General features: G+C 42.8%; 1 long non-coding RNA gene across 2 annotated transcripts; it reads right to left on the minus strand.

The window, feature by feature from the left end:
* Positions 1 to 1,585: 1,585 nt before the first annotated feature.
* Positions 1,586 to 25,435, minus strand: LOC107325534. Of its 2 annotated transcripts, none has more exons than XR_004306056.1 (2): positions 24,644 to 25,435; positions 1,586 to 11,816 (listed from the first exon to the last, which is right to left on the minus strand). It is a non-coding gene; the product is annotated as an uncharacterized LOC107325534 (long non-coding RNA). The 2 variants fall into 2 exon arrangements; XR_001559711.2 differs by having other exon boundaries at positions 24,493 to 25,435.
* Between the last annotated feature and the right edge of the window lie 534 nt (positions 25,436 to 25,969).

A 25,969-nucleotide genomic window follows, 5' to 3' on the forward strand; every position in this document is an offset into this window, starting at 1 on the left:
CTGTGCCAAAGGGGCTGTTTTGCAAAGGACACGAATAGGAGGAGATGTATCCTCTCATAAACACGGCATGGGGGAATAGTGCTAATAAAAAAAGGAGTTACTTAGCTTGATGCAGTTAATGGGAGTATGTATCTAATCCGGAAGTACAGTAAATAATGACTACATTATTAGATAATTATTCATAATTCACACAAATGTATTAATGCTGTCTTTATTCTTTCTTCTTGCACCCCTTATCTTGATTGTATCTGCTTGTGAGTGATTTTCTATTGAGCTAAATGCCACGGAATGTGATACTCTTGTTAACTCACTCATGTTGTATCACATCATTGAATAGGATGTGTCTCCAGAGTCAAGATTGAAAACAGAAGCGATGATGAAAGGAGTTCATCCATCCCCAGCCAAACATACTTGCTTCTTTCTGTCTGCACTGGTGTTTATACAACCACGGATCTGGCTGAAAAATTATACAATGCTGCAAACAGAAGATTTGTGTTCGACCAGAACGGAGTAACATCTACGTGAGCACTAGAGTCAGTGCAGTGAAGTAGGTCATGTATGCCAGGATGGTGGGGAATGATAAGCTGCAAAGACATTAGATACTGCACAGATTGTACATATAAAAAAGCAATATCCAGGAGAGAAAACAGTGCACTTTTGAGAGACTGCGTGGAAATAACACTGACTCTAGAGTATACAAAAGACATTCCTTTTCTCAGCTGGCTTTTGTCTAAGACTTTATATAATCAAATAACATCTTTCACAGGCATCAGCCAAATTCAGTAAGAGACTTTGTTGTTTCACTTTGTCTAAGAACAAACAAAAAAAAACAACAACAAAAGCAGTTTTTAGTGTCAAAAGTCAGTATTCTTTTTATCATTAATTTATGAAAGATAGCTTGTACTGTAGCTTGAGAGGCTGTAGCGATAGGACAAAGAGTAATGGCCTAAAACTTTACGAGAGTAAGTTTTGTACTGACATGCATTAAGAACTTCTTTATGGTAAAGGTGATGGAGCACTAGAATAGGTTGCCCAGAGAGGTTGCAGCCTCTTTCTATGGAGATATTCAAGACTGATCTGGATGCCTACCTGGGTGACCTACTGTAGGGTACCTGCTTTAGCAGGGCATTGGACTCAATGATCTCTTGAGGTCCCTTCCAACCCCATCAATTCTGTGATTCTTTGATTTCACTGATGCTGTAAGAAAGTAGATTTTGAGAAATGTGCCTGCCAATAGTGACGGGAGTCCTGAGAGAGACTGTGGTGTTCAGAGAAAATGAAGCACTTCTGTTCACATCCTGCTTAAATTCAGCACTCTGCATTGTAGCAAATGCTTTTACCTCCTGATGTTTCATAAGCACAAAAAAAAAAAAAAAAAAAAAGGAAAAAAAGTCCAAAAACATTTTCCTTCTTTTACCCAAAGGGATTTAGAAATGAGAAGTTAGTCTCCTAGCTCTGCTGGCCAGCATGGGATCTATTCAGCTCGTCCCCACACCTCTTCAATAGCTGTTGCCAGACCTGCAGCTAGGTTACAAACGAAGCAATTCCTTTACAAACACATTTTTGAAGACCATTACATTTTACATACAGTAACAGACTGTATTTTGACATCCTTTCCACTGATTATTGATAAATTCATTCGAACACTTATCATGTTTATCTGGAAAGATAATCTTGCATGCAACAGCTCTATGTGGCAATAGTCAGAGCTCAGAGTTGGCCCCTTTCATCTAGAAAGTAGATGAATTCAAACATTTCTTCTTTTTTAAGAAGAGTTAACCACTGCAGTGCACAATACGGACTGACACAGACCAGTTCTGCAGGGAATATTTATGTACACACTCAGCTTTTCCTTCTTCCTGTAAATGCAGGATATGATGCTTATAATTGTGTCACACTTACTACTGGGTATTATAGAGAAAAGCATACACACAAAGCAAAACAACCAATGAATGAGGTACAGTGCATCAATTTGAACTGATCCGTTTACAAACTGTGTAGCCCTCGTACCTCATCAGTGTGAGTTCTTACACAAACTGTGCGCACACAGATCTAACAGGCCTATGTTAATAAGTGCATTCTTGTATTATATGAAACATCTGCCACTCTTCTGGAAACTGTCACTGCATTATTCACTGAGCCATAATTTGGGTGACTTGTAACATAAAGAGAATAATTATTTCCAAGTTGCTGGATTTGTTGGAGAATTTTTTTTACCTCTTATTTTGTCTTTCACTGGGTATTTTTGGAGTAGATCTGCAAATCATCTCTTATCAACAGCTGCATCTCTGACCTGACACTGTCAGGTTTTCAGACACAGATGTTACATTCTGCAGCCACAAGGAGCTTTTTGCTGTTATTTTACAGTAGGTAGTAATGAAAAAAAACGACTATATCCACATGCTTTGATCAAATTATTAGTGACAACAGCCTGTGCTGGGGAATGGCTGATTCTGCTAAGATTTGTTCCTGAATCCATTTACATTAGCTATCTCAGCTATGCAAACCATTCAAATTGCACTGCCTTTTAAAGAGCTTCACTCAGCACTTTGCAAGAGGTCTAACTACTCAAAAAACCTGTTTCTTTCGTCATCTCTGGTGACTTCACCTATCAGCAAGTAGTATAAACTTTAACAAGGAATAAAATTATTAAACATCTATTATTAAACATGAGACACCTTGGAAGAACCAAGACTGTCTGCATTAAATAATTATCAAGCTTCTTTGAAGGGCTCATAAGGTCCATGGATGAGAATGGCTTGGTTGATAAACATAGTTGAGTTGCCAGCCAGCTTCTAACCATAACAAAGCCTTTAAGGAAAGGTCCTTGCAGGGCAGAAGAGGTGGTTAAAACTTTTTCTATCTGGTCAACACACACTCAGTAAACAAAGTTCATCAGCACAGCTCCTCGGAGACTCATGATAGAGCTGTCAGGTTCAGCATACTAGGAAAAGGGGTGGACAAGATTATGACAGCTTTGTGATATTCAGTGTAGTGAGCATGAGGAGCAACAGACCAGACAGGAATTAACTGGTCACAAAATAGCAAGTAGGATTCAATGGAGCTAAGTGCAAAATGATGTACAGGAAGAAAAGCAATTCTAACTTTGCACATACCTGCTCCTGCATGTATTCAGAGTTGACCATTAGCACTCAGAAGTAAAACACTGAAGTTATGATAAGGAAGTTCCTAAAGCCTTAACTCAGTCTCCAGTAGAAATTCAAGACTCAAAGCAACTGTCAGGATTTTTATTTTATATTTACAGATTTTATTATTTACAGATACAGTACAATTTCCATTAAATAAGACAGGACTTTTCAGACTGAAAAAAGAGACAAGTGGAAGGATATAACAGAGGACTGTAAAATTGTGAGCGCATTGGATGGTCACTGCTCACTTTTCTTTCAACAGAAGGCTGAGGTAACACTCACTGAAGATAACAGGCAGTTCAACACAAAGAAAAAACACAAAGAGGTGGCTCCTCATCCAGGGGTCAGCTGATTTCCTGAACTCTTTGCCAAAGGATGTTGTGAAGACTAGACAATCTTGCAAAGTAATCTGTTCAATGTTTGCTAAATATACAAAACCCATAATCGGCTTGAGAATTGAAAATGGTCAGAGGCTGTGAGAACAGTGAACAAAGAAGCATTTATACTTGACCTGTTCTTAGGCTTTCATTATGGTATTCACTTACAGTGTCTGCTGGAGATGGGATACTGAAGTAGATGGATCCTGGCTAAGTATGCCATGGTCACTCTTGCTTAATATTCTAGCTACTGCTATATGAAACAAACTCAGGAGAAGTACATTGATAGAAACTGCTATTTAGCTAGAATTGTCACCACGGAATTGGCAGGTGGCCCAGTCTAAAACTTCTCAGGGTCAGTATGACGGAAATAAGCTACACCTTTAATCCCCACAGAACACACTGTATGCATTATGTTCAATTGCTTTTGCATCTTAAAATCATTTGAAACTTGCTCCTTTTTCTGCCACTGGGCCCCATACACTTGACTGCTGTCCATTAAATATTTATAAGCATTGACAATATCTCTCTCCAGCTTTCTCTTCTCCAGGCCGAACAGCCCCAGGTCTCTCAGCCTCTCCTCATATAGGACATGCTCCAGGCCCTCAATAATCTTTGTGGTCTCTGCTGGACTCTCTCTAGCAGTTCCATGTCTTTGCTGAAATGGGGAGCTCAGAACCACACAGTACTTGAGATGTGGACTCACCAGAGCAGAGTAGGGGGGGAGGACCACCTCCCTCAACCTGCTGGCCATGCTTTTTTTAATGCACTCCAAGATACCATTGGCCTTCTTGGCTACAAGGGCACACTGCTGGTTCATGGCCAACCCGCTGACACTCAGGTCCTTCTCTGTGAAGCTCCTTTCCAGCATGTCAGCATCTAACCTGTACTCATGCATATGGTTATTCCTACTCAAGTGCACCTGCCATTATTGAATCTCATCAGGTTCATCTCCACCCAACTCTCAAGCCTGTTCAAGTCTTGCTGAATAAATGGCAGCACAGCATTCTGGTGTGTCAGCCACTCCTGCCAGCATCCAAACTATCACTGAGCACGATGCAAGTTCCAGAGCACAGCCCAGGCCCCACGCAATGGTGCAGCTGAGGCTCAGCTGTTTCGTACGTGCAGCCTGCATCTCATGCATTTGCTGGCATTGCAACACAAAAAAAAAAAAAGGGCACAAGGGGGCGCCTGAGGCCTCAAATATCCCAAGGCTTTCACACCCTGTGTTCTCTGCTGTAGTACCCCTGTAGTATTTCCAGCGTCCAAGTCAGATCAAGAACAGGAACAGCTCGGAGCAGGAATGGCAGAGGGCACAAAAACGCCCTTGAGCAACGCTTTGAGCTGCATATAGCCTAACGTCAGTTCTGCTACTGCACTGACAACATTTCACACAATTTTCATGATAAAGATTTTAATCTGTTGTGAATTAACTTTCTTTTGGTAAAAGCATAAACTATTTTATGTAAAAATAAGAATCCTAGCATAAGTGAGATATCAGTGGTAGGAAGTAGGAGAATTATCTTCAGAGAAAGCTCAGATGAAAGTCAAAGTTAAGTATTTTTGTCAAACTTAGTTTGGCAGCTACCCAGGCTGTGGACTTTGGCAGATTGCTCTCTGGTTATAACAGAAGCCACTTCCTCTGTAGCAACAGTCATATCAACACCATTGTGTGCTGCCTGGGGATGGGCAGATGGGCTGTTACAGTCCTCTGGGCGGGACCTTGGAGCTGCATAATGTTGCTTATGTAGAGCAGAGTGACTGAAAAACCAAAGCCACAACTCCCTCCTTCCCCCCTCCCCCCAGCAGCAGCCCTGTGGGGAGTTCTCCTGTGTGTATTTGGTTGGGAAATGAATCAGGGTATTTTTCTCCCAGCGTTGACCCTGGGAGCTCTGACAACCCTGTTCAGCAAAGAAGAGGAGGGCTCTGCCCTGGGTCCTCTACAGCTGCAAATGACTCATGCTGGAAGAGACCCTTCCAACAAGATTAAATGGGACAAAGTGTCTTCCGGAAGTGTTTCCAAAGTGATTTTAATATGCAGATTTCTATCATTTCAAGCTTTCTGCATAATGACTGCTCCTGTTGTACAGCCCAGGCTGGTGCATGCTGCACGCTTCAGGCCACAGCAAGAGCAGCAGGCCCAAGCCTACCTGCCCAGATGTGCTGGGACCTGCCTGCTCCCAGAGATATCCCCATGGAAAAACCACTCCCACACCTGCTGCCTCCTCAGGACATGCCAGAGGAACAAATCACACGTTCTGCTCAGTGCCTGCTGCTCTCCTGGTCTCCAAAGAACACCACGCAGATGGGGCCTCCTCAGTATGTTCCTCTCACACTCAGTCCCCAGCCAAAGGAGGAGGGATACAGCTGGCGCTCCTGCTCCTGGATTGCATTGCTTTGCTTGCTTCAGGGCTAGGTGGTTTCCCTGCCCATTCCTGCCTTCCCACAGGATCACAAAGGTTCTGGCTGCTCACTGACAGGAGGTGAAGATGGACAGTCCTACAAGTCTCTCCTACAGAAGCATGAAATCCTTTTGCTGGCCCCTCCTCCTGCTCTGCTCTACATTTCCATGCAGAGGGTCACAAAATAGGGGACCCTCCCACCAAAGTACAACCAAAGTCATCTGACAGGAGGGCCAGGCCTTTCCTGCAGAGGTTGAGGAAGAACATACAACCACGCTCCCCCACAGCGGTACACAGGAATGACATCACTATGTTAATAAATAAGACAGGAAGCAAAACCCCACTGAAACTGAATACATATGAAACGCTGCCAAGAACACTAACGACTGAGCTAAACAGAAATGAAATAGTGATTGGTTCATCTGACTTCTTCCAGTTTTAGTAATCTCTAGTGTCACTCGTAACAGTAAAACCCAGTCCTCAGAGAGGGTGCTCAGGGCCTTTCAACTTCACATGGAAAATGAAGGTTTTTTCCAAGGTGATGATGACCTTCTAATGTCTTACTTAGTCTAAAAACTGAATTCAGTACTTTGACACCAGTCTAATGACCCAGATAAAACTGGCTGGGGTTTGCACACTGAGTTACTCTACTTGGTTGCCAGTGATATTAACCAGCACTTCTTGCATTTTCTTTTTTTTTACTACTACTACTATCACTGACTGCTGAAAAAGCAGCAGGTTCCCCATTCTGCTTCACTTGCACTAGCCCTGGTACTCACGTGACCCTCATGAGAAGCCAACTCAGAGCTAAAAAGCATCAAGTGGCTGCTACAAGGAAAGTGATCAGTTTCCTGCTTAATAAGCACACTCAGGTGAACTCTCTCACCTGACTGCCAGCGCCACAATCTAGGTGAACTGAGGAGGAAAGGAAGCTCGCATTAACCAGGGTAACATGATCAACTTTGTTGAATCATTAAATGATGCACTACATTAGTGAACAGGTTGAAATGAATTGGTAAAGACTCCCGTAAGGATATCTGCTTGGCTTACAACTCGTTATTACCAAGCAATTATGTTGATTCCACTTAACTCAGCAGCATGCCCTACCTGCAGGTTTCAGTTAGTTTTAATAGCGCACAACCTGCTGAAGCCAAATGGGCAGCTGGCAGCAGCCAGTCAGTGCTTCAATGCCACATGCCCTCCACTGAATAAGACTCCAATTTTCCAAGATTTCTAAAAAGCTCCTTCCCATATAAACCATGTTAATTTAAATCAATGCTAACTACAGAGCTCTTGGAGCTGAGGTCATGGATATCTGTCTCCTTTGATTTACGAGACAGAATCTGCACAGCATAATATAAAACGCTGCAGCCTTAGCAACGTACCATTGCCCTCAAAAGCTTGTTCATAAAAGATAATTTTCTACAACATAAACAACCCCACACAGAAATTATGAAGTGAAATACAAGCAGGTGTTGCTGTTATTATTCACAAGACGTTTTCAGTTCCCTGTTGTTGGATCTATGCATTCTACCTCATGTTTGGAAAATACGGTAAATGTGTCATTACTCTCCCTCATAATTCAGCAGACCCTATAAACCTGGATGTATTAAAAATATAATTAATCTCAAGCTTTGGAAAACCTGATCTAACAATCCTGTTCTTTTAACTAGTACATTTGAAATATAATGAATATACGACTCATTTATATAGAAAATATGTTGAGAAACAAACAGCTCTCAGCTTTACACAGACTTTGGTACAGAACTTTCCAACCTGGAAGAGAATTAAAGGTGTAGAATCATCAGTAGACCCATCTGTAGGCCAGCATTACCCCAAGGCAGCCTGCTCTCTCATGCACCGCATACCCACCAGCGCAGCAAACAGGACCCTCTATAGACATGTGAGCTGTGCCCATCTGTGACGCTGACATTACTCCTGAGTGCAGTCACTCCTGGCAACTCCACAGTCATCTGTGTTGTGAGTTATAGGCCCTGAATTTACCGCTTCTGATTTCATAAATGAGTTACACATTTCAAATGCTTTGGAAAGAAGTTAACCCATTCTAGCAACAAGCAAAATGGCAGGGCTATTTTTAACTTTGAATCTGTAGCAAATAATTCTTTGTTTGGACTAATGTAGGGAGTACACAGGTGCATGAACTCAGTGCTTCTGAGCAGGGCAGGAACTGGGCTGGCTTCTCTGCTCACAGGGCTGCTCAGTATAGAACAAGAAAGCAAAGTTGCAGGCTTCAGTTTCTTCAGAAAACTGAGAATTCTTACCACTGAATTCGTTCAAAGCTTCACACTGAGGCCAAATGCAACAAGTCTAACAGTTTCTCTTCAGTCACCCCTGAAGAAAGGTAATGGAAAAAACACATAACATGTAGAATCTCAGAGGCACCAGTCTGCATTCTGTCCCACACAGACCACGAAATCAACACTCCCCACTAACGGCCATCAGCAACGTGACGCCAGCCAGCCTGGAGCACATGCATGTGAAGTGATGAACTCTTGTTGTCTTAAGGAGCATTTCTGACTGTAGCCTCTGAAGACTGAAGTCTCCATGCTGTGGTACCTCTAGAAGCTGAGACAAGACCATCAGATTCTGAAGTCTCACAGTCAGCACATGCTGACTTCTACCACTGGAACCATCACTGCAGTGACTGACATCTCTTGGAGAAAAAGAAGGACAAAAGGCACCTGAGATTTGTAGCTTTATTTTTAATTGTGAAAGAAAATACGCTGAAAGGTACAAAGTCCAAAGGCTCTGTGACTTGATATATCTCACACCGCATAACCCTGCTGAGCAGAAACCACTGAGTGAATTGGCAAGGCCAGCACCAGATGCAGACCACGAGGGAGCAGGACTGGGAATGCTCCTCGCTGAGGCTGATGTAATGTTTTGACTCAACACAGAACCCGAGAGTGCTCAAACTACAGACTGAGGTTGAGGACGAGCACTTTCAAGAAACAGGCTGGACAGGACCACACAATCACTGAGATAATCGCGTTATTACCCACCAATATAACTGTTGTTCAAAGAAACAAATGTAAAAAACCAGCCACTTATCCAGGAACTCACTGCATGAACACACTGGGCCACTTCAGCAGTACTGTACAGTCACTGCTGGATACAGCCCACTGCACATTTTTGGCAGCTAGCTCCGCACCATGGGACCAGACATTTACTGCTACATGCAGACACAGAAAAGACACAGAAAGGGTGAGCTCCCCTTACTTGGAATCAGGTGAGCCCTTCCAAAACTACAGTGAAGTGGCTCTGCTGTGCCAGCTATTCAGGAGGAGACTGTTCCCCCCAGCACAGGGGCAGGCTGCACACCCTGCCAGCATCAGAGCTGGCTCACTTGGAGGAGCAGCGCCAGACCCTGGCCAGGGATGGGGCCAGCAGCAGCCAGGCTGCAGCATGCAGCAGCTCCACATGAGAAAGCAAATCTTGTCCTGAGGGAACTTCTGTTTACTTGAATGCCTTCCCTTATAATCCCATTTTCTGGGCCACATGTTTGGGGAATGCTGAACAGTCAGGAGGACTGGCAACAACTGAAGAGAGGTGATTCCTTTCAGAGGGCTGCTGTAAAGCACAATGCAGCCCTGAATATTCCCATGGCAGGCTTGTGCTCACCAGCATTGTAACCGATATTTTGGTCCTAAACAGATACTGAACTCTACCAAGTTTATCGTACTTGGTGTTTTTATTCATATGTATATGTATATACACACACAGAGAATAGATATATGTATATAAATAAAAACACAGAATAAAATTTAAGATTTATCTTGAAACACTTTTTCCAGTTAGAAAACATATCAAACTGCCCCTCACCTTTCAAAAATATATTCTCCACGTTAATAGTTTAGGTGAAGAAGGAAAAAAACAAAAGTGCTGAGCAAGTAGTCAATAGGTTCCTTCTTCATGGATAGGTCTGGTTAACTTGGAGGCAGTGGCATAGATCTCAGCAGTGTGGGGTGTGAGATCCAGACACCCCATCCTCCTTCTACATTAGCAAGTGAGCGGGTAGGAAGCACTGCCAAGACAAATTTACCAGGCTTATAGCAAACTACATTCCTTGTAGCTCCTCTCCTGTCCCCAAGAAAGTAAATACTGGCATGGCTGCCACAACTTTCAGGCTCAAAGTACGTAAATTATCAATTGATTCACAGAACTAATAAAACACCCTCAGCTGTTTTTAATCAGCACAACACCTTTGTTTTTTAGCCAGAGAGGACAGTGTGTTTATTCCCCCCTCCCTCCATTTCAGTATGAGCAGTGCTCAGTACCTGGCAGGACCAAGCACTTGTTAAGCTGCTGAAATTCGTTTACTTTAAGATTTTCCATATAGTGCTTTGAAAAAGGGACTAGGCAGAAAGTACAGTGACTTATAATCCTGATGAACAATGGGCATTTCTGTGAACTGGCTTTCTACACAGGATGTGGGGTGGGCCTTCTTGAGCTTGTGTAATCAGTCTGGAAGTCCAAAAACCACACTCTGAAAACATGCTTTTCCTCCAACAAATACTCACAGTCTAGCAGTAGTTTACATGGCTGTCATTCACCATTAAGGAATATTTTCATTTAAAAATATGTGAAAAAAATTTCAGTATCTCAAATGAGGTACACGGACCTTAACTGTATCTAATTAAAACAGACAGCCCTTTTCATCCAAACAAGAACTTTATTTAGGATTGGAAACATTAGTTCTACCTATTGAAAATGGTGTGAGGACTGCATTTCAGGCAGTGCTTTACATACTAGCTCATGTTTTAGGATCACCTGAGCACAGAAAGGAAGACTCAAAAGGCAGTGGTAATACCTGCATTCAAAACACTGGGAAACAGATTATCCTATGAAATGGTCTCTTTTGGAAGCTGGACGTCAGATTCTACATTGAGAAATCCAGGCAGTCCTCTAATCCAAATCCCGCATTAACTCTTTCACTTCCTCAAATGTGCACCAGAACACAGTCAACCACAGTAAACACTTTGCTGTACAAGGGCTGGAGCAAGTACAGCAAAGGTTAAAACATGGGAGAGGAAGGATTCTTCTTCCAGAGCTCACACCTGGTACTGGGGTAAAAAGACACCAGATGAGAAATAACAAAATTGCATGCAGGAGTAATGCATCATTTCTTTATTCCACATTCAGAAAGCTTCTGTATTCATATCAAAAGCATTCCCATTTATCTAACAGACCACCCCCAAAAAAAAGAACTTCCACTTGACCACAGAAATATTTCCATCACAAACGCCTGTGTTGTATCATAGAGACAGCACAATAAAGGCATTAAGAGTCTTTAGACTCAGCCCTGAACTTAAGCCCCGGGGGAATATGCTTCCCAGAAAGCAGCAGGCTGATATTTCTAAGCGTTGCAGAGCAGGCCATTGCTTTACAGAAATACAAGATTTAATTGAATGGATTAATACAAAAACCAGCATCAGTTATGTTTATTCTTTCCAAAGATCTCATGTATTGAAGTTATCTGCCTGATAGCATGACCAACCTCTTTCTTGTCTGTCCACCTCCTGAAGCTGTGACACCCAGTTTATTAAGAACAATCACCAAGGAAGCCGGGTATTCATACATTCTCAAGTGTGTTTTGGGTAACACCATAAGTCTTGTTTGTAACACCAGAATACAGTACTGTAATAAACTGTCAGGAACGTTTCTAAGAATAACTGCTTAAGACCAGGTATGTATCTCACAACAGTCAGTTGATACGAACTATTTTAAACTATGTTTTTTCATTACATATTTTCAGTTCCGAGTGAAATGTGATAGTAACTCGAGGCTTTACCATTGCTTCCAATACTTGCTGTCCCAAGTAACCCTTCTGAAGTTCTAACTTTCTCTCCTGCATGCAGGCTTTCTTTCTGTAGGAAATTAGAAATAAGGGAGTTTAAGATTGAGCAACTGGAAGAAAACCAATAAACCAATACAACTCCAGCATGCTGAAACAACTTCTTGCACGTTAACAGGTTCCAAACAATGAGGGAAGAACAAACCTTTCCCCCATTTTTGTACATTAATTAGAATTAGCATGCTGTGTTCTTCTAGGCAAATTACAAAGTGACAGATATTCAGCAACATTAGACACAGCACTTCCTACCACACCCTACAATATTTTTGCAATTATCACACAATTTGAGTCAGAAACTATTACAGTCTATGCATAACTGTTTGGCTTCTGTCTCCGAGCAGTTCTTGTCTGGACACACAGGCTGCACTAAACCAGCTCCGGTGGCTACACAGGGGAAAGCTGTAAGAAAATCCCCATGGCCCAACAGGAAGTGTCATTTCTGTGATTCACCAGCTTGCATCTCTTCCTGAGAGAGTGCACCAACCAGAGTAAGCAGCACAGCAGTAGCTACATGAAAAAAACCTCTTCCTGTCCGCACTGAAGATCCCATGACCATTACAAGTTTGGTGGGACGGAGTCCATCTCCCTCATCAAACTCCAGTCTGTATTCCTTTACTGCTTCCAGTACTTTAAGTCAGGGGAGCGTAAGGGAGAAAAGGATGAAAGAGAAAAAACTTATTGCTGCAAAAGGCATTTTGCTTCAGAATCAGTAGCACCAGATGAGCAGAGAAAACACTTTTCTGTCTGGATGTACAGTTTCTTGATCCTTTTACTTGGAGAAAACTATCTGCGTAATATGCTCATACCACAGTCCACCACTTTGGTGGAAGTAAAGCAACATATCTCAGTGAGTGCACACAGCCCAGTGTGCTGGAAGGAAACTACACATTACAGTGATTGGACCAGAAGGATTACCAGCCATTTTCTTGCCAAAATAACAATAAAATAAAATAAAAAAAAAAACCTAAGAGTTTTGTTAACATCACAAGCCACAGAACAGAACTGAATTCCATTCTGCTCCCTACCGTTCCCATCTGGTTCTAATTTGCTAGAGAAGACTGAAGATTGTATTCAAAAAGCATCAGACTGAGCTGTAAACAGCAGCTTCTCTGCCAGCATTACGAGTAACTTGTGAAGGACTGGAGCTACCATGGAAAGGAGCGGGGGATGAAGCAAGACTTGCTCAGTCATTAAGCTCATTGTTTTAATTGCATTGTTTCAACCCATGAAATGAAAGTGAGAAATGTTTGAAGCTCAGAAGAAACATTTGCAGAAAATCAAGCTCAGCTCATCTCTATTGTAACACTACAAAATCAAACAGTAAGAAGTTGAGAAGTATCAGAACAGGCTGCCTGAGCAACCAGACCTCTTGTTTTACAAAGTTCATAATTACAAGCCACATGCTGTTGCCTAATTTCTTCCTTGTCAAGTTATAAACAAAGGACAAACCCTGCTTCATATTTGCTTTAGAAATAGTTTCGTTAAATTGTGACCATCTAATGAGTCTACAACTAATAGCATCTTGTGGTAAATATTTAACAATACGCCTTTGAGATTTTGCCCCCTATCTCTGCCTTCGATTGCCAAAATGACTAAATTCCTGAAGCCCTTCTTCATTAATAACTAGCAATTAATTTCTTACTTAAGCCCTTGATGTGAGGCACTGATGTGATGTGTGAAAACCCACTTACACTGCTGGAAAAGAAGTGAATAAAATAAACGTTTCTGTAGAGCTTGGAAGGTTTATGTTCTACAACATACAACAGCTCCCTTCTATTCTGAGGGATTGCAGTTGGGTCTACACTGGGCCCCATCTCAAAAACTAAGGTGTGGGAAAGAGTGATCTATCGACTGAGCAGAGCAGTCTCTTGTTCAGAGCATGCTCCCAGTATCCATCAACACAACCGCTGTGACGAAGGACTGAGCTTTGATGTCAGAACAGTAATCTACATGAGCAGAGAAGAGCAGCTTAGGCAATGCCATAAACTGGTATTGCCTCCTACATCCACAACATGCCTTGACACTCCACTTCCCAGTTAGTGCTCATTAAGAGAGCTGGCAGCATCCCAGCACCAAGGCAAGCTGGCAGTCACCACCAGCTCAGTCCTCCGATCACTCCATACTTTACTGTACCGACACAGAGTTCTTTCCTCCAACTAGCATCACCTCCATGACACCTCCAGCCTCAAGGCCAAGCAAACAATCCCATCAACCATCTTAGTGATGTTTTTGTCAATTCTATGGTTCCAGGCCCAGCGTTCTGCACTAACTTCTTGATGCCATTATATGACAACAATCTCATCAGGTCCCCCCAAAGGATTCACTTTTCTCTCACAGTTGCTGCAGGGAGTTCCTCACAAACTGTCCCTCTACTTCCAGATTAGCTCTGTTCAAAATCATCATCTCACCAATTCCTTCCCTTAATGCAGCCCTTCACCCTTATTTGTTATGCATATACGTGAACCTACCACTTAGTTTCCTGCTTATTATTGATCTTCCATCAAAAAAAACCTTTTGAACCAAGTGGCTTCTTTTCTTGCCTACACATTATAGTAATTAGAGATGATTAACAGCAGCAGCACACGTTCATACATTCGGCTTAGAGTAGTCTTGAGTGCCACTATATGAAGAATTCACTTAAGTCTCTTCTAGATTTAGTTAATGCTGTTTCCAGCCTGCAAGAGATACGTGTGAAAAGACTTTGTTACACATGGCTAAGTTGCATCTATTTCATACAGCTGAGGTATGGATAATCTGACCAGCATCAGGAATTGTGAAAGGCTCATTTTGAAATAAAAGCTTCTTAAACCCCACCCACTACTTAGATACACTCTTTCCCATGAGAGGATCACAGCCTGGAAAACATTTGGTAAGCTCTCATAAGCAACAGCCTTTATTCTATAGCATGTAAACAAGAATGGAGCATGATTTCCCCTGCTCAGATTCTACTGCCTTCGAAAACAGAACACAGCACCTGGAACTTCATCATTAAGATTTCTGGGAAGCTAAAAAGCTCAGAACAACATGAGTGGTGCTACCAGCCCCACTTACATTCAGAGCTTTCAATACCCACAGAAGCAGATGCAGTAGCAGATCCTACAGCTTAAAAGGCACATATGTTGACTTAAGCCACTGCCCTTCAGGTGATTTACTGCTGTAGCACACACACCGTTTAATGTTGCCTTTTTATCTTTTTCGATAGCGGTAGTCAATACTCATGTCACACTTCATAGGCGTTCACACAGCTGTTACGTTATTACTAACTTCTTATATCATTACCATAAAGACATTAAAACTGCCACTGGGCACGAACTGCAGAGCAACCTAAAACCACATGCCTGTAGGAAGTGTTCAACTAACAACAACCTTCTTGGTTTTCATCTACAATTTAAACATTTATCTGAACAAAGCAGAACTGCTTAGAAATCTCAGTAGCCCAGTGACCACAGTGCCATGCCTCTGTAACACTGAATTAACATGAGTCAGATCCAGAGGATTAAGGCTTTACTGTCAGTGCCTAAGCAGTGATGCAACAGGTTGTAAGTCTTTGAGGAAGCAGACATTTCTTCCTGGAGTTCAACATTTTCTCAGTCAGTGTCCTTCTATAGAGAGCTAAAGCAGCCAATAAGAGCATGATCATTTTTTACTCTGGCAGAAAGAATCACAGGCAGCAGCTGAGATCTACCCAGTTTTCAAAACGAAACTTTAAGTGAAACAAAACCCCAAATGAAACTGCAAACCAACAGCCCCAAATAGAGCATGACCAGCACTGCTGCGTAAGAGGAAAATACGCCGTGGAAAATACACCTAACACTGAAATGAAAGATCCCTTATATCCACTAGTGACACTCAGAAGCTGCAGAGGAGCGTAACCAGGACAAGCCTACGGCTTCTAGTTATGCTTCACACACAGGGACTCTTCTCCACAGCAAAACTACTACCTGCTTCTTGCCCAAGTGATCCCAGGCCTCTTCTGCACACACTCCACAGTGCCAAGAAGCTTCACACCTTAGTTGGATTGCTGCAGATCGACTTGTCAAGAAGAGAGACTGTTAATACTAAGGGTACGTGCACTTTGATTGCAAATATCACATCAACACAATACCCCAAACTCTTCTCTCACTAATTTTAACACCCATGTACCACTGCCAATAAACTTGTGCAACAAGAGCTGTCATTACACTGTTTTACTTTTCAAAACAGCAACTACAGGTAGGAGGATACAGTTTTTCATTTAGGTTTCTCCCTTAGCAGGAAATCAGAGGGGTTACCATGGATTTCTTCATACTGCTACAGTTCAAGCAGGCAATTAAGATCTGTTTGGTTGTTGGTGGAGGCTTTTTGGTGTGCTGTTTTTTATACAGAAGGGAAGCAGTTTGACATAGCTCAGACTGAACAGGCGCTGTTACCTGTACCTAGAAATCACTCCCACATGTACAAGTAATTTGTAGCTATGGATGAGAAGCAGCAGCTGACAAACACACTAATGGCTGTTACCTACACCCAGTCACATTATACTAAGGGATACCATGACACTTGGTTTCACTGATTTCTCACGTCGCTCAGGCTTGTGCACAGCATCGATATTCCAAAGTCAACAATCAGAGAAGAAGATCTAGTTATGAGTTGTAATAACCACTTTTTGGGAGAAACCATGCATAATTCACAAACAAGCTGCATTCTTATTTTAGTTGAGAAGTGCGATGCCTTTGCATTGCTGGAAAACAGAACACTGAGAGTACTGCAATATAACTGCAATGCTGTCCTACTCCTGCCACAACAGGTGAGGACAGACTGCCAGCGTTCTTCATTTGGAACAGATAAAGCAGCTGTGGGCTGCATTTTTCTTCCTTGTTAAAGGTAACCAAGATTCTGGGAGAAGGGAAAACAGGAAACAAGCACTTTTCCTGGTCCCCAAACCTAATAGCTGAGCCGGTATCACTGCAAGATTTAGGCCACACAAGCACTCAAAGAAGCATGAAATATTTATACTCTGGGCAAACAATCACAGAAGTCTTGCTTTTTGCCCAGAATCTCTTTATCCAAACAGATCAGGAGGTTGTCACAGGAAAGTTTACTCTCAGAGGGCAGAGATGAGCTTGTTGTTACGTTTTTAAACTACGGCTCCTTTTTTTTTTTGTTCATATCTGAGAAGTCAGTTAAGCAGTAACTGTGAATGACAGGACTCTGTTGTGGACTCAAGCATCAACTTTCACCTTTCAGGCACCTCTTGCACTAAAGGGAAAAAAGAAAATCTGAAGTTATAGCAGATTCTCTTTCACACAGGACAAGAAAGAAAACGAACACCTTTGTATTTAGGCTGGGTACAATACTCCAGAGAGAACCCAAAGTTAATGCAAACAGTATGAGTGAAAAACACATGCAGCTTGCTGCCACCGAATAGATTTTCCATGACTTCTATCCATAAACATAAGCTAAATTCCTACAAACTGTGACTAGTAAACAACAAGTGATTGCTTATATCTTACAGACAATTTTGAGGGATACATAGCACATACAATACCTTGGGGTATACTTAGAGGCTGCATCATCCCATCTGCACGTAACAAAGGTACTGATCTGGTTAGAGCATCTACTATTGCAGAATACTAGAGACAGTTTTGTCTCTAGCTTCTAAACAGCCCTTAAACTAAAACACAGATCTAATTAAACACCTCCCCTTTTTGTTTCCTCTTGGCCAATCTTCCTCCTTTCCATTCAGCTGGTTTCTATGTACCTCACACTATCCATTCGCTGCACAGGAAACCTGTGAGCTGATTTTGCAGAAGTCTGGCAGGCAAGTGGGAATTTGGACCTAAAATTGCAGGTCTTTGATGAACTTAAGTCTCCAGTCTGGTTACTTTTCTTTGATATTTAGAAATAATGTGATTCAGATGACAACATAACTATCTTAAATTTTGAAATTAAGAGTCCTTAAACTTGAGAATAAAAAGCTTAAGTAGATCCTACATCCTACAGACCAGCTAACCCCATGGCAAAGCACACCTAACTGCACCCACCCAGAAAACAAGGGAAGAAGATCATCAAGAAATGCCCTCCTCACCCCAGGGAAAGAGGGCTTCAAGTTGCTCCCTATCTCCAGTGCTTATTTAAATTGCCTGTATGGGCAGGAAACCAAGTTATTCCACCTGGCAGATTAAGTGCTAGAAATCCATGATAGCTCAGATATGAGCTCCCAACAAAAAGGAAGTTATAACTGAATACAACCCCAACCTGTTTCCCTTCACAAGCTCCCTAAGATGAATAAAAAGAACAGGCTTTGCTGTTACACAACAACTAGTAATCATGTAATGTACAATGCAGCACAAGTGCTTGAAATAGGGATGTGCTCCAAACAGAGAAGATCCTCCTCCAAACTCTTTCAGCCATTTAAAACTCTGCCTTTGCATACAGTGCTTCTGTTTTAATCGATTCTACGATTTACTCTAGACATAGCCTGAAGGTACTTAAAAGCTGTATGCTGTTCAAGAAGTACAGGTTAGGCCTGCTTATTGTCTGCCCAAGACAGAGAAATTTCACTTGGGTGTTTGTTGGTTTTTTTTGGTTTGTTAGTTTCTAACAAGTCTCCAGTTCACACTGGGAACACACTCTTTGCTTCAACCCATCCCTACTTTCACTCTTTCCTCTAAACAGATGCCTTAACTTCTAGAAGCCTTCATCATCCTCCCTTTGGCAGTCCATAATTAGTCAACACGGACATTCATGTGTATTGACATGCAGGCTTTTGTCCCTTTCATCTTTCATATACCAACAACGTTTTTAGTTTGCTTTCAAGAGAAGCATTTCATCCTTTCTTTCCTGCATTAGACAAGGCCAGGAGCCTCCTCTGAACAGGGAATATTCCACACATCAATGGAGCTTATAACCAATAATACATCAGACATGTTCTGGCTTAACTGAACTGTCAAAAAAACTAAATATCAATGCTCACACATTAAACTAATGTAAAGGAAAAACTGAGTTTGGGATCTGAGTTCAACAAAGCATCTCATATTGACTTTCCATATCACAAGGAGAGCAAGAATCCATTTTAAGACCTACAGTAAAAGTGTTTCTGAACAGCAGTAAAACCTCTTATTTGCTCCAAGGCCAACTGGGCACATCCAAAAATCAGATTCAATGTAGGGTTTCAGAAAGGTGCAGAAACAGAACAGTCTGCTGGACTTTTCAACAACCAGTCCAGGTTTGTTTGGGTTTTCTTTTGTTTTGCTGTCTGCTATTCCACGTGGAGTGGAGAACACCACTGAATGGACTGATGATCCAGAAGGGTAGGAAGAACCAACTCCAGAACAGTATTTTTACATCATGCTCGAAAACAAGAAAAAAAGAGCTTCCTATTCTAAACTGTTACTTCACACAACCTTTAAATGCTTTGAATTTTAAATACGGAACAGTGTCTGAACAGCTGTGAAGCTGAAATATCTAAGTTTGCAAAATGCTATTTCTAGGAAGATGCAACAGATGTTTTGTGCTTGTTCATATGTACATCCTATTCTAAACAGGATGTGGAATTTACTTGTAATGAGCACAATCAGTGTATAATTGCTGTTCAGTGCTATTCAAGCAAAAAGGAGAAGCATAAGACACTTCCTGTCAAATGCACAGGCTGCCTATTGGACAAATCCATATGTTATGTAGCATTTAAAGACAAGCAGAAGTCCCTTCCAGCAGGTCACATCCAGATATGAGCAACTACAGACAGTCTGATCTTCACTAACTTTGTGCTGTGCTACTTACAAAATACATCGAAGGGTTAGTCAGGCGGAAAGTTTGAGATGTAGGCCTATAGTTCTGATCGGACTAGATAAAGCAGAGCCATTAAAGTGAACAGAACAGGCCCTGAGTGCTGCCTGAATATTCTCACCAAGTTACTGAAGTGGGTAGAGCTGCTGGAACATTGCTGCAGCATCACTGTGTAACTAAAATGATAAGACACATTTAAGTAAAGCTACATAAGCAGTAAAAAGTGTCGTACTCCCAAAACCCATCACCTTGCTTTGCTAACTGCAGAATGAAGTTAGAACAGGTTTAACAAAAAGCTCCCCATGCATGTTCTAGCTTTTGGCCTAGAAGGCAGAATCTGCATAACCAACACCAAGAAGAACAGCAGCTAACTGCTCCTGTTTACTTGAAGAACAGCAGGTAACTACTCCTGTTTACTTGAACACGATTACCAAGGAGTTATGGCACTGAACTGAAAAAGAAGATAAACCAACATAGCTAACAGCTGCTTGCAAGGCCAATACTTGCAGCACAATATGTGGGGGGAAATGGCAGAAGAGCAGCTTGCCTGCTCCAGAAAAAATAGTTAAACAGAATTACTCACAGTCAGCTCTGAGAAATAGCGCAGACTTAACTATAGACTTCAGGATACAGTTCTAATAATACTCTGTGACAACCATTCCCTCCCATTAATTAGGTCTACAGTACCAACTGTAGTTTTAGGAGTCACCTGATGAAAAAGCTGTAAGACATGCACAATTCAGTATGTTGAATTTGCTCTCTATAATCCACCTTATAGCAGCATGATTTTTTCCTTCTTGTTCATAGTAGTTAGCCTCATTTGAAATATTCCTGCTCACTAAATTTAAAAGAAACACAACAATCCAAATGCTTCCTTCATATCCCCTATTTTTGCCCCAAACAACATACTACACATGCCCCAAAAAGGTCCTTCAATTTCAGGATTCCCTCAGTGCTACAGCAAGAATGCTGAACACCTACATTCAGTGTGTATACTTCAGGTTTAGCCTTAAGTAGATGATCTGGGAAACAGAAAAGCCTTAAAAAAACTAGTTTGCTTGCATATAAAGCCTAGCTGCATTTTTATGCAGTTTTCAAAACTCAATGAAAACGTAAGGGTGTGACATGGTACTATCACAGATTTACAGCAATACAGTTTCCATAAGTTGGCAGCAGGCTAAGAAAACCTGCTACGTTCCAGACTCATCACAAGAGGTACCACCAAAATCATTCCTGCCATTAACGTTTCTTGCATTTTAAGCACAGCAAAGCAGGTGATTTGACAACCTGATTTCTTCTTCTTCATGTTTGGTTAGTCTGTCAGGTACCACAAATCTGTCTCTTGCTACAGCTCGTCGAAGCCAAGAACTTAAAGGCCCACTGCCGCTACTTCTTAGTTACGGTCATTTCCCCTCCCCAGCAGAAATGAGCACAGATTCAAATTTATTATCTCTTCTAAAGAGGAGACACTTCAAGTTCAAAAATCGCTGTCAGTTGAGTCCAGACACCATGGCTCCTCGATGAAGTATATTCTTTCCTATGCTTGTGTAGAGACAGTAGGCAGAAGTGTTTCTCAGAAGCAGTTTAAAAATAGGATCTCACAACTGCCCAGCATGCCTTTATAAGCTTACGATATGCTTGCTCCAGCGTATGAGTACTGAGATAATGGCACACAGCTCATGGGACAAATTCAGTGTGCAGTACTACCCTGACAAAAGCAACAGTTTAATTTTGTCAAAAAGCAGCCTTCTAAATCACTACAGGGGTACAAACATATTAAAACACGTGCTCTTAGGAAGTCTTTTAAGCAGAAGGCCTGTTGTTTTTCCTGGAGGAGTGACTCCTCCTATCTCAGATAAGACAGCAGTACAAACATTATGACCCAAAATGAAGCAGTACAACTAACCGCAGTTCAGTGCTGAGAAGAGAATTATCCTGGTAAAAGACCAACCAAAGCTACAGCTCAGGTTACACTAAAAGCAGCACAACTATAAAGCTCCAGTTCATTTTTCACTTCACTTAAATGTAAGGGACCACGTGACAGTGATCTAATCAGGGAGGGCAGGAACAAGACAGAACAAGATGCCGAGGCTGTTAGCAGCCCTAAACAGTATTTTCACACTTGACCACAAGAGTGGTCAACTGAGTAGAAACTGAGTTCTTGTTCCTATGGTTGTTCCCTACTCTCTTGAAAGAAGTTCCCTCCCTACAAGTTATTCCAAGGAGTCACAGCAGAGATAAGGAGCCCATTTGGTGCAACACTTTGTACCCACACAAGTACAGAAGTTTTGTTTGGTTCCCAAAGCTCCCAAACGAGAGAAGTACTTGCTTTGGTCTCCCTGTGACAGGACCACCACGAGCTGCAGCTCTGGAATCCTGGAGCCTTACAGCTCTGTAATTTCCTCACTCTAGCACAGCCTAACTCTCAATAAGCAGCAGTATTTTCCCTGTTTTCTTCCTAGAAGCCAGAAAGAACCATTGCTGTGCCTACCCCACTTGTACCTTGTGAGGAATAATCCACTTACTGATGATTTTCAGCATCTTCAAAGAAATATTATTGACAAAATTTCTGGGCTAGCAGTATATAATCAAGTGAGAGCACTACCTTGCACATACAAAGGATGTTCCTGTCCTGCTGCTGTTCAAAAAGTCCTTCCAAATCCAGGTGGAAATGCCTGTTGACACTGATTGGTTTCTACTCAGTAGAAAGTCACTGGACATAAAAGCAATTAACACATATTAATTTGATAAGAGACTATTGTGACCCACTGAGACCACAAGGTTTTTTAAAGATTAGCTTAGAACTCTTCCAGTACAATTAATTCTTCATCGAACAGTCCAGTTATTAGATTACCAGCCACTTCAGGAGCAAGAAAGCCCACCTCAAGTTCCACACTGTTCCAATAAAATGAGCTCATTAAGTCCAAAATCCTGTGAACTCTTAACAGGAATTCTGTGCTTTCCCGACTTTATCCCAGCCATTTTTGTAGGTTATCCTATAGATGCATCTGTAATGACCCTGCCACCTGCAGGTCCTACAACTGCAGGTCAACCTAGTAATGCCTTACATACTATTTTTTTGTTTGTTTTTAATATGCCTAACTCCTTAAGCAAAAACGATTCTGATTCTAAAAGCGCCTTTAGGATTTACCCCTTCGATTCCTTAAGAACTGTCTCTTTAATAAGGAAAAACCAAACAAACATACAGGTAAAGCTCGCACATCTCTGTTCTTTAGCCCTGCAGCTGCTTCTTCCTGTTCTTGCAGAAGCATTTGTGAAACCACGCAGCCAACGTTCACATTAAAAACTGATCCATTATAATCAGGCTTACGCTAAATCTGTTCTCCTGTGCCACTTCCCACATGAACACTTGTGCCACTACAACAAACAAAAAAAAAGGGCAGCATAGAAGCAAGAATGAACAGCTGGGAAGAGGTACCGGATCATCTTTCAGCATAAGCACTGCTGCAACCGTTTCAACTATGGCATTAATGCATTCTCGGATACATTACACTTCATATCCCCTCTCCCTTCTCCTCTACGTACCCTTGAACTCTTGTCAGTCTTTGTATGACTAGCACAGTAAACAGCACTGTTTAAATAACAGATCTTAGCACAAACCACGTACACATGCACAGACAGGCTACGGCAGCAAGGCAGAACCACAAGTGTGACTGCTGGAGAACACACAGTCAGTTGAAACGTCCTCAGTAAAAGGGAAGAAAGGGAAATAGAAATTGTTTTTCCCTCTGGTTGGCTACCAGAAATACAAACCTTTCTTTAAACGCCTCCCCCTCCTACAGCTCCCTTCCTTTCCTGTACCTTCCAGATAAAGGCACAGCTTACAGACCGGCCTTCAAGCAAATCCCCTTCCCATAGGTTTGCCTCAAAGCAGTAATGCGCATTTGCTGTTATTCATCTGCAGCAGAAGTCATTTCAGAAAACATCACAGACATCATTTCAAGACCACCAACACCACCAGAGTTACCACTTGTCAAAGAAGCCAGCGCTTCCCTGAAAACAGCTAACAAGACTGCCTTCAAACCAATTATTATAACAATATTCCTTCATTTCTGTTGTCCCATAAGAACATAAAGACTCCAGAGTCCAAGCACTTCTGCAACAAGCTTTCCTTAAAAGTTCACCTCTTGATCCCTCAAACAAAATCTGGTATCAATAGGTGCTGCCTAAAAGGTTCCTTTAGGAATTAAATGTCTCCACCGCAGAGAAACTTTTGATTTTTGAGTATTCTATATAAGCTATTTATGTAAGAATGTAATTATTCAGATTGTTCCCTTACAGTGAGATAGGTAACTGCTCCCCACCCTGGAATCACAGAACGGAAGCCTAAATGCAAGTGCTAATTTAGTAGGAAAGTGTCTTTCGTCATTTTCAGTTAATATTAATGCTCTCCACTAAGCACATATTCAAGGAAATATTCATGTCAGGTTCCGAACAAAATCTGTTCTATCTCCTAAGAATCACTGTGCTCTAGAAGCTTCTCCACAAGTTTCTATTACAAAGGGATTATTTACCTTGTGCTACAGTATGTCTACACACGAAGAAACAATAATCCAGTCACTTACATGTTTGGTCAACAAACCAATGGCCTCCTCCTAACACTACTGCCAGTGCTTCATTTGTCTGAATAGCATTAGCAAGAATCCTGCTCTGTGTAGGACCTTCCACAGAACCGGCTGCTGCAAGGCTCAGCTGACAGCCACCATCTGACACTCAAAAAAAGGGGGGTTTCTTTCAGGCAACATTGTACATCACAGCAGTTAAGCTCAGACCAGAGTCCTAACTTTAAAAAGCTTCGCACTGTCATCCTTTCTTACTGCCTCAACTTCTTTCCTGGTACAAAGGAAAAATGTAGCACTATCAGATGTTCCCAAGCCCACTGCTCCCCTCCCCGGCACACATACCCTGCAGGCTCTAATTGCAGCTCATACAGACTGCGTACAGCAGCTCCCCATCCCCAGCCGCTTCTTATGCAACCAGACTCCACCTCACGTTACTTATGTAACACATTAAGTAGCGTCTATTGTACAGGATTCTTCTACATTAGTCACATACTCAGTAACTTCCATTCCAGTTGCTTTAACATAACGCAGCCAGCAGAAATTCAAGCTTCACGCCCCACCAGGTTGCCACTGCACAGAAAAGAAACAAACCAGACCAGTGAACGTATTAAGATCTGGAAAAGTGCTGCCAAGCATTTCTAAATGTAACAAATCACCATCATTTGCCTCAGCAATTTTAGCCGTTACGTTTGTTTGCTGGGTGAGGTGCAGAGGCTGATTTTATGTCGTACCATATGAAAATGAGATGTGGGAACCAGCACCAAACTGCTCCGAAAACATAAGCACCCCAACAGTACAATGTGCCGCACTCCTTGCTAAGAAAGACGGGTTAGAATTGGAAAATGTACATTTTTACGCTCCCCTCCACTCCCTCCCCCCGAACCCTGAGGTAAAATACAGAACCAGAAAGTATATTTTAACGCCATGAAATCCTAGGCCAGACCAGTGATACCAAATCCTTGCAGCAAGACAAGGGCCACCCGCAGTCCGTGCATGCCACAGGTCCGTTCTCCCTACACACACACACCTAAATCCCTGTGCTCACAGTGCAGGCTCTCTGCGGCCTAACTAACGCGTGCCACGTTGCTCCAGGATCCACCAGCACACAAAGAACACCAGCGCTGCCTTTCCCACCCAGCAGCGCCGCTCGAGCACAGCACAATGTGAGCAGGCTCCGGCCCTTCCCTCAGCCCCCCCAGTGCCACACGCTCCGTCACAACGCCGCACAACTGGCATGAGGTCACAGCGCAGCGCCCACAGCCTCCGCTCGGTTACTCGGAGCCTGACTTACATCGGGGAGGGGAGGCCCAGGAGGGCGCTACGGCGGCGCGGGGCGGATGGAGGCCTCCCCAGAACGCAACTACACCCGGGAGAGGGGCGGGGAGGAAGGAGAGCGACGAGAACCTTCCTCGGCGGCGGCTACGCCCTCGCGCGGGGTTACGGGGGGGAAGGGAAGGGGAAGCGACGCGGCCACGGCAGCGCTGGGGGAGGGGAAGCTGCAGCTCCCGAGCGCCGACGCCGCCTCCAGCCGCGTTGGGCGGCAGCCAAAGCCCACAGGAATGCAGCGCGGTCACATGACCTCCGGCGGACGTGCGGCTCCCTTCCCTCTCCAGGGAGACCCTGCGCCATCTTGGACTGACGCAGTTACACCAGCCGGCGCAGGCCGCTTCTTTCTGTCCCGCTCTCTCTGTTCCCCCGCTCCTCTCCTCTCCTCCCGGCCCCGCTAAGGCGGGACGAGCCGCGGCCTTTTCCCGCTCTCCATGTCGCCGTGGATCCCCCGCCCGCTCCGTCCTCCCTCGCGCTGGGATCATGGCGCCCG

Source organism: Coturnix japonica, chromosome 1 (assembly GCF_001577835.2).
Source record: "Coturnix japonica isolate 7356 chromosome 1, Coturnix japonica 2.1, whole genome shotgun sequence".
Classification (NCBI taxonomy): Eukaryota; Metazoa; Chordata; class Aves; order Galliformes; family Phasianidae; genus Coturnix; species Coturnix japonica.